Source organism: Benincasa hispida, chromosome 2 (genome assembly GCF_027475165.1).
Source record: "Benincasa hispida cultivar pf3 chromosome 2, pf3_genome.v1.1, whole genome shotgun sequence".
NCBI classification, from domain to species: domain Eukaryota; kingdom Viridiplantae; phylum Streptophyta; class Magnoliopsida; order Cucurbitales; family Cucurbitaceae; genus Benincasa; species Benincasa hispida.
Window position 1 is genome coordinate 39,482,139 of NC_143479.1, and position 11,889 is coordinate 39,494,027.

Below are 11,889 nucleotides of genomic sequence, written 5' to 3' on the forward strand. Positions count from 1 at the left end.
GGGCGTCCAAGGATAATTTGTACCTCCCTATCTGCTTCATAGTCCAAAATAATAAAGCCTGCTGGGAATATGAAGTTGTCAACCTTTACCAGAACATCTTCAATCTTTCCTTCAGGGTACTTAATCGCTCTATCAGCGAGCTGAAGAGTAACAGAAGTGGGTTGTACTTCACTAATTCCTAGTTTCTTAAAGATTGAGAGTGGCATGAGATTAATGTTGGCTCCCAAATCGCACAACGCATGTCCCACATCCAACCCTCTGATCGAGCATGGAACTGTGAAGCTCCGAGGGTCCTTCTGTTTCTTGGGTAGACTGTTGCTTACTAACGCGTTGCACTCCTGTGTTAGCGCGATTAATTCTGTCTCACTGACTCTTCTTTTCTTTGTCAAAATGTCCTTCAAAAATTTGACATATGTTGGCATTTGCTCCAGGGCCTCTACAAGTGGAATGTTGATATGCAATTGCCTCAAGAGCTCAAGAAAGCACTTGAATTGTTGTTCATCATTCTTTTTCATCTGAAGTCTAAGGAATGGTGCATTCACCGGCATCGCTGGTTTTCCCACGTTAGACGTGCTAGGTTCTGAATGGCATGTGGTCTCAGATGTGTTGCGTTGAACGTGTGTTGCGTTCTTTTGAACATGCGTTCTTTTGAACGTCTAAGGAATGGTGCATTCAGCAGCATCGCTGGTTTTCTTCTTGATCTTCTACTGCCATTGAACGTGTGTTACGTTCTTTTGAAGGACTGTTGTTTCTTGGATTCATTCTTCTTTCTTCAAGAGCTCTTCCACTTCGCAACGTCACCGCATGACATTGCTCCTTTCCATTGTTGCTCCCAGGTGTTTTAGTGTTGCTAGGTAGAACTCCAGGCTGCCAGTTCTTCAACTCGCTCGCTATCTGCCCTACCTGTATTTCCAGGTTTCTGATAAACGACGTCTGACTTTTCAGCAACGCGTCATTCTGGGCTTTGTACTTCTTTAATAGGTTCTCAAGCGGAGATCCTGAGCTTGACGCCTGTCCTCCTCTATTAAAAGGTTGTTTGTGCAGCTAATGCGTTGGTTGAAATGCAGGCGGTGGTCCTTGCCTTTGCTGTTAGTTCGCCCTTGGGTGGTGCTTCTGATGATTTTTTCCTGTCCAAGAAAAATTTGGATGGTTCCTTCATCCAGGATTATATGTATTGGAAAATGGGTTGTTTTTAATGAAACATACTGACTGGGGATTTTGTGGGCAATCCGTATAGGAGTGAGGATCTCCACAGCCCATACAGCTAACCATGGGCTGCTCGAACGCTTCTACCTGATTCACCTTCTACTGATTTGATGCGTTTCCTAGCGTTATGTTCTGCAAAAGGCTGTTCATCGTAGCCACTTGTGCAGAAAGTGTGGCTATTGTGTTGAAGTCGATAGAATTAACATTCTGAGATCTCTTCTTCCTATCAGCTCTTCCATCATACGTATCGTCCACCCATTCCATGTTGTGCTTAGCAATACAGTCTAATATCTCCTTAGCCTCAGTGTAAGATTTATCCATAATTCCACCAGTTACTGCTACGTCGGCTACCATTTGCGATGCTCTATTCAATCCACCATAAAAAGTCTCCGTCTAGATAGTTATTGGTAGTCCATGGTTCGGGCAATTTTTTATCAATCCTTTAAAACGCTCCCATGCGGTGCTTAAGGTCTCAGCTTCTTCTTGTTCAAAGTTCATAATCTCTCAACGCCTCCTCACGTTGGTGGTAAGTGGGAAGTATTTTTGCATAAATGTTTCCACCAACTTCTCCCAGGTGGTGATTTCACAAGGCTCAAGTGAGCTCACCCATTGTTTTGCGTCATCACACAAAGAATAGGGGAACAAAGACAGCTTGATCACCTCTGGGGTGATTCTAGGAATCACAAATGAATTACACGTTTCCAGGAAATGCTTTACATGGGTGTGATGATCTTCACCACGACCACCCCCAAATTGTCCAACAGTCTGAAGCATTTGAAGAATTACAGATTTCATCTCGAACCTCATCCCATCTGGCATTGGGTATATGATTCCTGGAGAGAAATCATACAGTACAGGGGACGCATACTCCCTCATGGGACGTGTGCTGCTGTTCACCATCAGGATCGGATTTTGTGTAGCATGAGCTAGTTGCTGATTTGCCTGTTCTTCCGCCATTGCTCGTTGCCTATTCTGTTTTCTGAGAAGTTGCTGCCTCAACCTTCGATGATGAATAGATCGGTTTCTACGTCGGAAGGTCCTTTCAATCTCGAGGTCGTATCAGAGTTTAGGAGTGCTCTCCCTGCTCATAAACATTCACAAGCTTAGGCTTAGCTTGTAATACTCCCTCGACTGAAGTGTTCCTACAAAAGATACAAACGAAATTTCTGGTTAGTCTTGTTTCTGAATCCCCGGCAACGGCGCCAAAAACTTGTTTGTTACTATCGTGATTTGAGCTAGGAGTGTATTGTATAAAATAAATTGGAAAAATAAGTTCTAAGTATAAATGATGCGTTGGTTGTTGACATGTACAGATATCTATACAATGCACCCAAGATACAATTCCATGTCCCTGTAACCAGTTCCCCGGCAACGGCGCCATAAACTTGATGAAAATAAATTCTACAATGATGCAAGCAAGGATACAAGCCCATGTCCCCGTAACCAGTTCCCCGGCAATGGCGCCACAAACTTGTTGGACAAAGAATTGAGATATACAGTGATGCACTCACAAGATACAAGCCCATGATATGCAAGAATGACTTGACTTGACTCAATTCATGCAATACTACTTCTAGATATGCGTTATTACTGAATGTTCTTGTAGTATGCAATGCGTTGTCACAAGTTTCCTTACATTGGAACCAAGTATAATGCCAATGCAAGTTTCTTGGTGTGATCCGAGGTCGAACATAGGGACTGTTTGAGGTTATTGCATTATGTTTATGATACATGCGACCAAGTTTTTCAATTTAATAAAAGTATGGTTTGTACAAATATTTAAAATATGCGTTAAAGTAAAGTAAAGCAGTAAAATGCGATAATAAAATAAAGTGTCGTAAACCTAAGCTAAGATGGTACAAGATACAAGTTTCATGATACAAGATACTGAGGTCAAAGCTAGCTGTGAAGATTATACAAAGATCATGTAATGCGATAGCAAGTCTTATGTACGAAGCAGAAAAAGAAAGATAACTAATATAAACATTGCAAGTTCCCTAATTGCGTTAAAGTTATAAGTACGGATCCGTTTTTCCCTTAGCATACACCTTTCAGTGATCGGCGGTGTTCCCACATGTCTGTGGTAAAACAGAGACGAACGTAATGAACACAAGGTTGCTTCCATCTCTGGAAGTACTACTGGCTCTAGTTAACACATTCTTCTGACCTTCTCTCGATAGATCAGAATGGCATCTTCACTTATGCTCTCACAAGTGAAGATGTCGTCTAGCATGCCTTAGCTAAATGCAATTATCTCTTTAACACAGATTAAGTACTCGCTTAATTCATATTATCTACCAGGGGATTAAGAACACTTCATGAACAAAACGATAAACGGAGGAACGAAAATAGACAGAGAAGAGGTAATGTAAACGATCAAGACATTCAATATATCTATTTAGCGTCTGATACATGGTGTGTGAATGAAGAGATAAAGAAGATGAGATACAATGATGAAAAGAGATAGAAACAAATACAAACAAGCGCCAATGTCTCGGCACCGATTTGGATGGAGATTTTCTTGCCGAAATGGATGGATCGTGTGGAAGGATGAGCTTCCCTCTCAGGCTTGCTCAACCGGTAGTAAGGATCTGAGTATAGAGCTTCGCGGCAGGGATCTGGTAGATTAACACTGAGACTCACCTCTCGGCCTTGTCTCTTCTTCTTCCTAGATTTCTTCCGTTTAACATTCAGCTCAGCCTTTCTCTCAATGACCTAATATCAATTTTCCCCGTATCAAGTAGCCTATTTTTCTGTGAATTCTATGAGGTATTTATAGGTGAAGATCTTTGACTCTGGCCTTGTAGTCCCCACTTGTTGTTATGGAAATTCTGAAGATGGAGGGATATTATTCCTTTTGTTATGCAATCAGACCGTCAAATCTACACAACTGTTAGGTGTACACTTGCACAATCATCTGCTTTTGCGTTGCTTAGCTGCATCTTTCGATCGAGTGTTCGCATGCAGTGTTGTTTTTATTAGCACATGCGGTTGAAAGTCAACTCTGGATCGACTGTCGCATTGCACCGTCATTGCGTTAATCGTCTTTTCATTGTTGATTGACGGGTGCAATGTGACAGAGATGCATTGGTCAGTTTGTCTTGAGCCTTGATCGCAAGCGGTGACTTGGTTTTCTGCAAAACAGAGTAGAAATCTCCTTTTCTTCCATCTTAATGATGTTAGTGGATGTAATTGTGATAATTCATAATTATTGTATTTCGAAGCAAATTTTCATACAATTGGCACATATTTATTCTCTTTTGGCCGCAATATCTAGATAAAGCAGTATACATAACTTGTATTTCTACATATTATCACACCCCCAAATTTAGATATATGCTTGTCCTCAAGCATATCTTCTACTAAGGCAATAAAGCTTAATTCCTATCCTATATTTTTGCGTCAATTTGTTGCTCCGAATGTTACACTTAGGCACATTTCTTAACATCGCAATTTCTTCCTATCCTTGCTAATTCTGAACAAGCCCTACTTTATTCTTCTATATAACAAAATTCTGCTCAAAGATGCTTTTCTAGTTTTTTTTTCAAAATAGAATGTTTATCTCTTCTTTGTCAAAACAACTTGATATATCTACATACAGTGGTCAAAACTTTTGCGTCATTTACTAGAGACTGTTGGTCATGGTTACACTCTTCATTTTGGCCTGTTCCCACGGGTGTCATGCGAACATCCAACTACGGTTGGGTGCCAATCTCAACTTTAACTCATATTATTCAGAGGAGTTGTCTCTTGCATTCTTTTATTATACATATTTTTCTTCTTTTCTTTTTCATTTTTTCTTTTCATACTGCGCTGATCTTGGAAACCCACCTTCGTTTTAGCTTGCTCCTACGAGTGTCATACGAACATCCAACTACGAGCAAGCTTCTTTCACAACTAAACTCTTATCAGGTTGGGAACATTTTTAAGGATTTTCCTTGCGCTGACATTGGAGTTTTGCCTAAAAAAATATTTTTTTTGACAAAAAATGAACGCATTTTCTTAAATACTGCATATTCTTGATCTTATCTACTCAGACCTTCCTCACCCCCAAATTTAAAGATGAGCAAGGTCTTCATTGCATTGTTTGGATAGACTAAACAAACACTTAGAAGAAAATTTTCAAAAAGAAGGTTTGAGCAGAACTTTGAAAGATAAAAGGTAAAGTACTACTAAACTAAGAATTAACTAAGTGTTAGTCTGAATTTACAAAGTTTGAGAAATGTTTCTAAGTATAAACATATATTACATCATAGCAACGCAATGAAGAACACAAATATAAAAGATTAAGAACATTACAAATATTGACAAAGGATGATAAAGAAAAAAAAGGCACAGGCAAAACCTGGAGTAAATATATACTCATTGTATTGAATATTAACAAAGTATACAATTAATTACAAATTAACGCAATACAAAATTTTTGCCTGTACAAGACTCAAAGAATTTGATTAACTCATAAAAGAATAAATGAATTGAAAATAATACATAATGGTCGCATAGAAGAAAAAAAATATGGGAGGATTATTGCTGAGAGGCTGGCGGGTCTGGAGGAGGATTTTAAGGTGGTGCTGGAGGAGCTTCTTCAAAATTTAAGTGCTGCCGGAGATGTGGGGGCACCATCGGACCATGAAGATATGCGGTGAGAAAGTTGGAGTACTCTTAATTACGCTCTGCAATCAGTCTCTGGTGCATATGGACCTTATGAATGTTACGATGCATGTTGATCAGCGTCTCTCTTGATGTGGCAGCACTGTGTTGAATATCATCAATTTGATCCATTACCATTTCAAATCTTTGGTTAAATAAGTGTTGTTGTTGAGAGAAAAGTTGTTGTTGAGAGAAGAGGGATCTCATTTCTGCTAACTCTGCAGCCATGGAGGTGATGGAGGGTTGCACCTGCGATGTCTCGCTAGCATCGTTTTGGGGTCGGGCAGAGGTGCCTTTACCAAATCGTGTGGGTCATCAACTTGCGGTGGTGGAATGGGGGGTTGCGATGATTCTGCTGATGGTGAAGGTGGGGCTGCTGGGTAAACAGTTGGGGAGGTTGGGATAAGGAGGAGGTTGGTAAAATGTTCGTGTAGTGGAGAAAAAGGTTGTGTGGGTGAGCTTGGAGGGGTTTAAGGGCAAATGACTAAGGGAAGAGGGTCCGCAGGTTCTGGATCTTGCGTTGATGACTCTTTAACCCTTTCTTTTCCCTTATCTTCTCTGTGTCGTCTTTTTGGCCTGGGTTCTTACGACACATTCAAATCGATCGAGGGCCTCTTTACTGGCAGCTCGAGCAGTGTGGGGAATCTTTGAGAAGCATCCTCAAAATTTTGATGTTGATGAGGTCGTGGACTTCTGGCATGGGCTCCTCATCAACGCCTACGCCCATAGACAAGCATAGACTTGAAAGGATCCATGGAAAGAAGTACTGCCCTCGGATATGCCCCTATAATGATCTTATCTACCTTGCGATCAACTGCCCTACGTCGATTGGAATGTCGCGTGCAATGCAGTATGCGGCCATGATCCGATCCATTGATACAGTTCTGTCATGCGTTGTTGGGATCAACCGCTTCTTGATCAAGTAAACCCAGAGCCTTCCCTCCGGAAGTAAGGACTTGGACTCCAAGGTGCGGATGCCTTTGAGTGAAACCGACCATCTTGTGCCCGGTTGCATTAATACCCTCAGCGCATCTTCCATCTGTTGCTCCGTGGGATCATCAATCATCTTGTTCCCTGGTGCATCAGGGTTGTCCTTCATCTAATATATTTCATTGATGTCCCTTGCGCTGAAGGATATTGTTTCTCCTTTAAAGGTCACTGCATCCTTGTTTCCATATAGACGTCCACAGTAGAAGTCTCGCACTTCCTGAGGCACAATAGTGGATGGGCACTAGCAGAATGATGATAACTTGTAGAAATACAAGTTATTTAGGCCACCTTATCTAGATATTTTAGTCAAAAGTTAGTAAATATGCACCTATTGTATGAAAATTAGCCTAGTATTACAATAATTATAAATTTTGCAATTACACCCACTAACACCATAAAGATGGAAAACAAGCCGAATTTTACTCTATTTTGCAGGAGACCAAGTCAGCGCTTGCGCTAAAAGCCCACGGGAAACTGATCAACGCATCTCTGTCACATTGCACCCATCAATCAATAATGAAGAGACGATTACCGCAATGACGGCGCAATGCGACAATCGGTCCAGAGCTGTGTTTCAACCGTATACGGTAATAAAAACAACACCACATGCGAACCTAAGATCGAAGGATGCAGCTGAGCAACATAAAAGCGGAGGATTGAGACACGTGTACAACTAACGGTTGTGCAGAATTGACGGTCTGATTGCATAACAGAAGGAATAATATCCCTCCATCTTTGGAATTATCATAACAATCAAGTAGGGACCACAAGGCCGGAATCAAATATCTGCACCTATAAATACCCCATTGACTTTAGAGAAAATTTATGCTTCTTGATACGAGGCTAAGTGCTACTAGATTATAGAGAAAAGACTGAGCTGAGTGCTTAAGAGAAGAAATCCGAGAAGAAGATGAGATAAGGCTGAGAGGTGAATCTCAGATCTAACCTGCTAAACACCCAATCGGAAGCTCTATGTAAAGATCCCTGCTACCGGTGGAGCAAGCCTGAGAGGGAAGCTCTTCCTACTATCAAAGCCATCCTATCCGGCAAGTAGATCTCCATTAAATCTGTGCCAAGACATTGGCACTTGTTTGTATCTTTTCTATCTCTTTCATCGTTGTATTTCATGTTTCCTTTATCTCTTCATTCACACACCATGTATCAAGCGCTTAATAGAGATATTAAATGTTTTGATAGCTTTCATGTACCATTTTCTGTCTATTTTCGTTCACCCGTTAATCACTTTCTTCATGATGTCTTCTTAATTCCCTGATAAGCAATATGAATTGACCAAGTACTTAGTCTGTATTAGAGATATAAAATGCGTTTAGCTAAGGCATGCTAGACGACATCTTCACTTGTGAGAGCAGAAGTGAAGATGCCATTCTGATCTATCGAGAGAAGGTTAGAAGAATGCGTTAACTAAAGCGAGTAGTACTTCCAGACATGGAAACAGCCTTGCATTCATTACGTTAGTCTCTGTTTCACCACAGACATGTGGGATCACGGCCGATCACTGAGAGGTGTACGCCAAGAGAAGAGCGGAACAGTATTTGTAACTTCAATGCAATTAAGAACTTGCATTGTTTATATTATTTGTCTTTCTCATTCTCTTCTGTTCATAAGACTTGCCGCCGCATCCCACGTCTTTGCATAGCTTTCACAGCCAGCCTTGACCCTAGCATCTTGTATATAAAGCCTGTATCTTGTATCATCTAGCTTAGGTTTACTGTATTCTTATGTTATTATCGCATCATTACTGCTTTCCTTTATTTTATTGCAATTTATATAATTGTACAAACACACACTTTTAAAGATTGAAAACCTGGTCACATATATCACGAACGTACCACAATAACCTGAACCAGTCCCCGTGTTCGACATCGGATCACACCGAGAAACTTGTGGTGGAATTACACTTGGTTCCATTGTAAGGAAACTTGTGACAACGCATGGCATACTACATGAACATCCATAATTAATGCATATTTAGAAGTAGTATCGCATTGTTATGAGAATAGAACATCATACATCCTTAGCATCCACCTTGATGGTTAATTGGCCCCCCTGATTTGAATTTTGGTGAAAAGGAGGATTCCCTCGTCTGCCACCTTGATGGTTAATTGGCCCCCCTTGGTTGGGATTCCCTCGTCCTCCGGCCAGAATTATAGGTGTTGCTGAAGGGGTTGTTCTAGATGGCGCATACTTACTGGATGTTTGATGGGCACACTTCACCTCCATGAGCCCCTCCGCAATTGACGCACTTAATGTGGCCACTTGAGCTGGCACAATGGGTTGCAATGATTGTTGAGGGATGGCTCCTTCATTAATTGCCATCGATTGGAGGATGGAGGTCACCGCGGCCATTTGTGCAGCCAACGTGGTCATTGTCTCCGCAGGGACAATGGCAGTTTTATTCTTTCTTCTATCGGTGCCTCGGCCTCCATAGCCATCATCGATCCAATCATCCATGTTCCGCGATATGCGGTCAAGGATGACCTTAGCCTCTGTATATGTTTTATCCATAAAACCTCCTGTCGTGGAGGCATTAGCAACAACCTGCGTTGATCTGTTCAGGCCGTTGTAAAAAGTTTCCATCAAGACGCAATCGGGGATCCCGATGTGTGGGCAGTTTTTCACCAATCTTCTAAATCACACCCAGGCGATGCTCAGGGTCTCATTCTTCTTTTGCTTGAAGTTTAGCACGTCCTTCCGTCGCCTTGTGTTAATGGCTGGTGGGAAGAACTTCTTCATAAATCGCTCCACCAGTTGGTCCCACGATGTAATTTCATTTGACTCCAGTGAGTGAGCCTACTTCTTAGCCTCGTCCCTCAAGGTGTAAGGGAACAGATACAGTCTTATACTCTCCATGGTTACGCCAGGTAGAGAGAAGTTGCCGCACATTTCGATAAAGCTCGTCAGGTGGGCATGTGGGTCTTCACCTTGCAGATCCCCAAATTGCCCGGCATTTTGGATCATTTGAATAATGATCGGCTTAATTTTGAACCTTGCGTTCTCCTCGACAATAGGCCTCGAAATCCCCGACGAAAAATCATACAGATTGGGTGTCGCATAATTCCTCATGGGAATGTTACGATCAACTGCCAGGAAAATAGGATCTTGCGCTAGTCGAACAGCTACTTGATTTACTACCGGTACCGCATTATCATTGTTGTCCGCCATGCTTGCTGCATTCTTTGCCTAATTTGATTCTAACATGCCCGTGCGTGAAAGGTACGCTTGATCTCAGGGTCAGCTTCAAATTCTGGTTCAGCACCAGTACTCATAAACCGTCAAGCTGCTCTCCGCATTGAACAACCAGTACAATGAGATCTATCCTGCAAAATACCACAAATACACTCAAAACAATAAATCGTTAACCAATCCCCGGCAACGGCGCCATAAACTTGTTGACAATAAATTCTACAATGATTCAAGCAAGGATACAAGTCCATGTCCCTGTAACCAACTCCCCAGCAACGCCGCCATAAACTTGTTGACATGTAAAGATATGCTATACAATGCACGCAAGATACAAGTCCATGTCCCCATAACCAGTTCCCCGGCAACGGCGTCATAAACTTGTTGACAATAAATTCTACAATGATTCAAGCAAGGATACAAGCCCATGTCCCTGTCACCAGTTCCCCTGCAACGGCGCCATAAACTTGTTGGACAAAGAATTGAGATATACAGTGATGTACTCAGAAGATACAAGCCCACGATATGCAAGAATGACTTGACTTGACTCAATTCATGCAATACTACTTCTAGATATGCATTATTACTGAATGTTCTTGTAGTATGCTATGCGTTGTCACAAGTTTCCTTACGTTGGAACCAAGTATAATTCCACCGCAAGTTTCTCGGTGTGATCCGAGGTCGAACACAGGGACTGTTTGAGGTTGTTATGTTTATGATACATGCGACCAGGTTTTTCAATTTAATAAAAGTATGGTTCGTACAAATATTTAAAATATGCGTTAAAGTAAAGTAAAGCAGTAAAATGCGATAATAAAATAAAGTGCCATATACCTAAGCTAAGATGGTACAAGATACAAGCTTCATGATACAAGATACTGAGGTCAAGGCTGGCTGTGAAGATTATACATAGATCATGTAATGCGACGACAAGTCTTATGTACGAAGAAGAAAAAGAAAGATAACTGATATAAACATCGCAAGTTCCTTAATCGCATTAAATTTATAAGTATGGTTCCGTTTTTCCCTTAGCGTACACCTTTCAGCGATCGACCACATTCCCACATGTCTGTGGTTAAATGGAGACGAACGTAATGAACGCAAGGTTGCTTCCATCTCTGGAAGTACTACTCGCTCTAGTTAATGCATTCTTCTGACCTTCTCTCGATAGATCAGAATGACATCTTCACTTCTGCTCTCACAGGTGAAGATGTCGTCTAGCATGCCTTAGCTAAACGCAATTATCTCTTTAACACAGATTAATTACTCGTTTAATTCATATTATCTACTAGGGGATTAAGAACACTTCATGAACAAAACGATAAACGGAGGAACGAAAATAGACAGAGAAGTGGTAATGTAAATGATCAAGACATTCAATATATCTATTTAGCGTTTGATATATGGTGTGTGAATGAAGAGATAAAGAAGATGAGATACAATGATGAAAAGAGATTGAAGCAAATACAAACAAGCGCCAACGTCTCGGCACCGATTTGGACGGAGATTTGCTTGCCGAAATGGATGGATCGTGTGGAAGGATGAGCTTCCCTCTCAGGCTTACTCAACCGGTAGCAGGGATCTGAGTATAGAGCTTCGTGGCGGGGATCTGGTAGATTAACACTGAGACTCACCTCTCGACCTTGTCTCTTCTTCTTCCAAGATTTCTTTCGTTTAACATTCAGCTTAGCCTTTCTCTCAATGACCTAATATCAATTTGCCCCGTATCAAGTAGCCTATTTTTTTGTGAATTCTATGAGGTATTTATAGGTGAAGATCTTTGACTCCGGCCTTGTTGTCCCCACTTGTTGTTATGGAAATTCTGAAGATGGAGGGATATTA

The 11,889-nt window shown here is 41.3% G+C and overlaps 1 non-coding gene across 1 annotated transcript; it reads left to right on the forward strand.

Moving 5' to 3' along the window:
• The first annotated feature begins 1,615 nt into the window (after nt 1–1,615).
• LOC120068879 (small nucleolar RNA R71) lies at nt 1,616–1,719 on the forward strand. The gene has a single exon (XR_005479388.1). It is a non-coding gene; the product is annotated as a small nucleolar RNA R71 (small nucleolar RNA).
• The last annotated feature ends 10,170 nt before the right edge of the window (nt 1,720–11,889 follow it).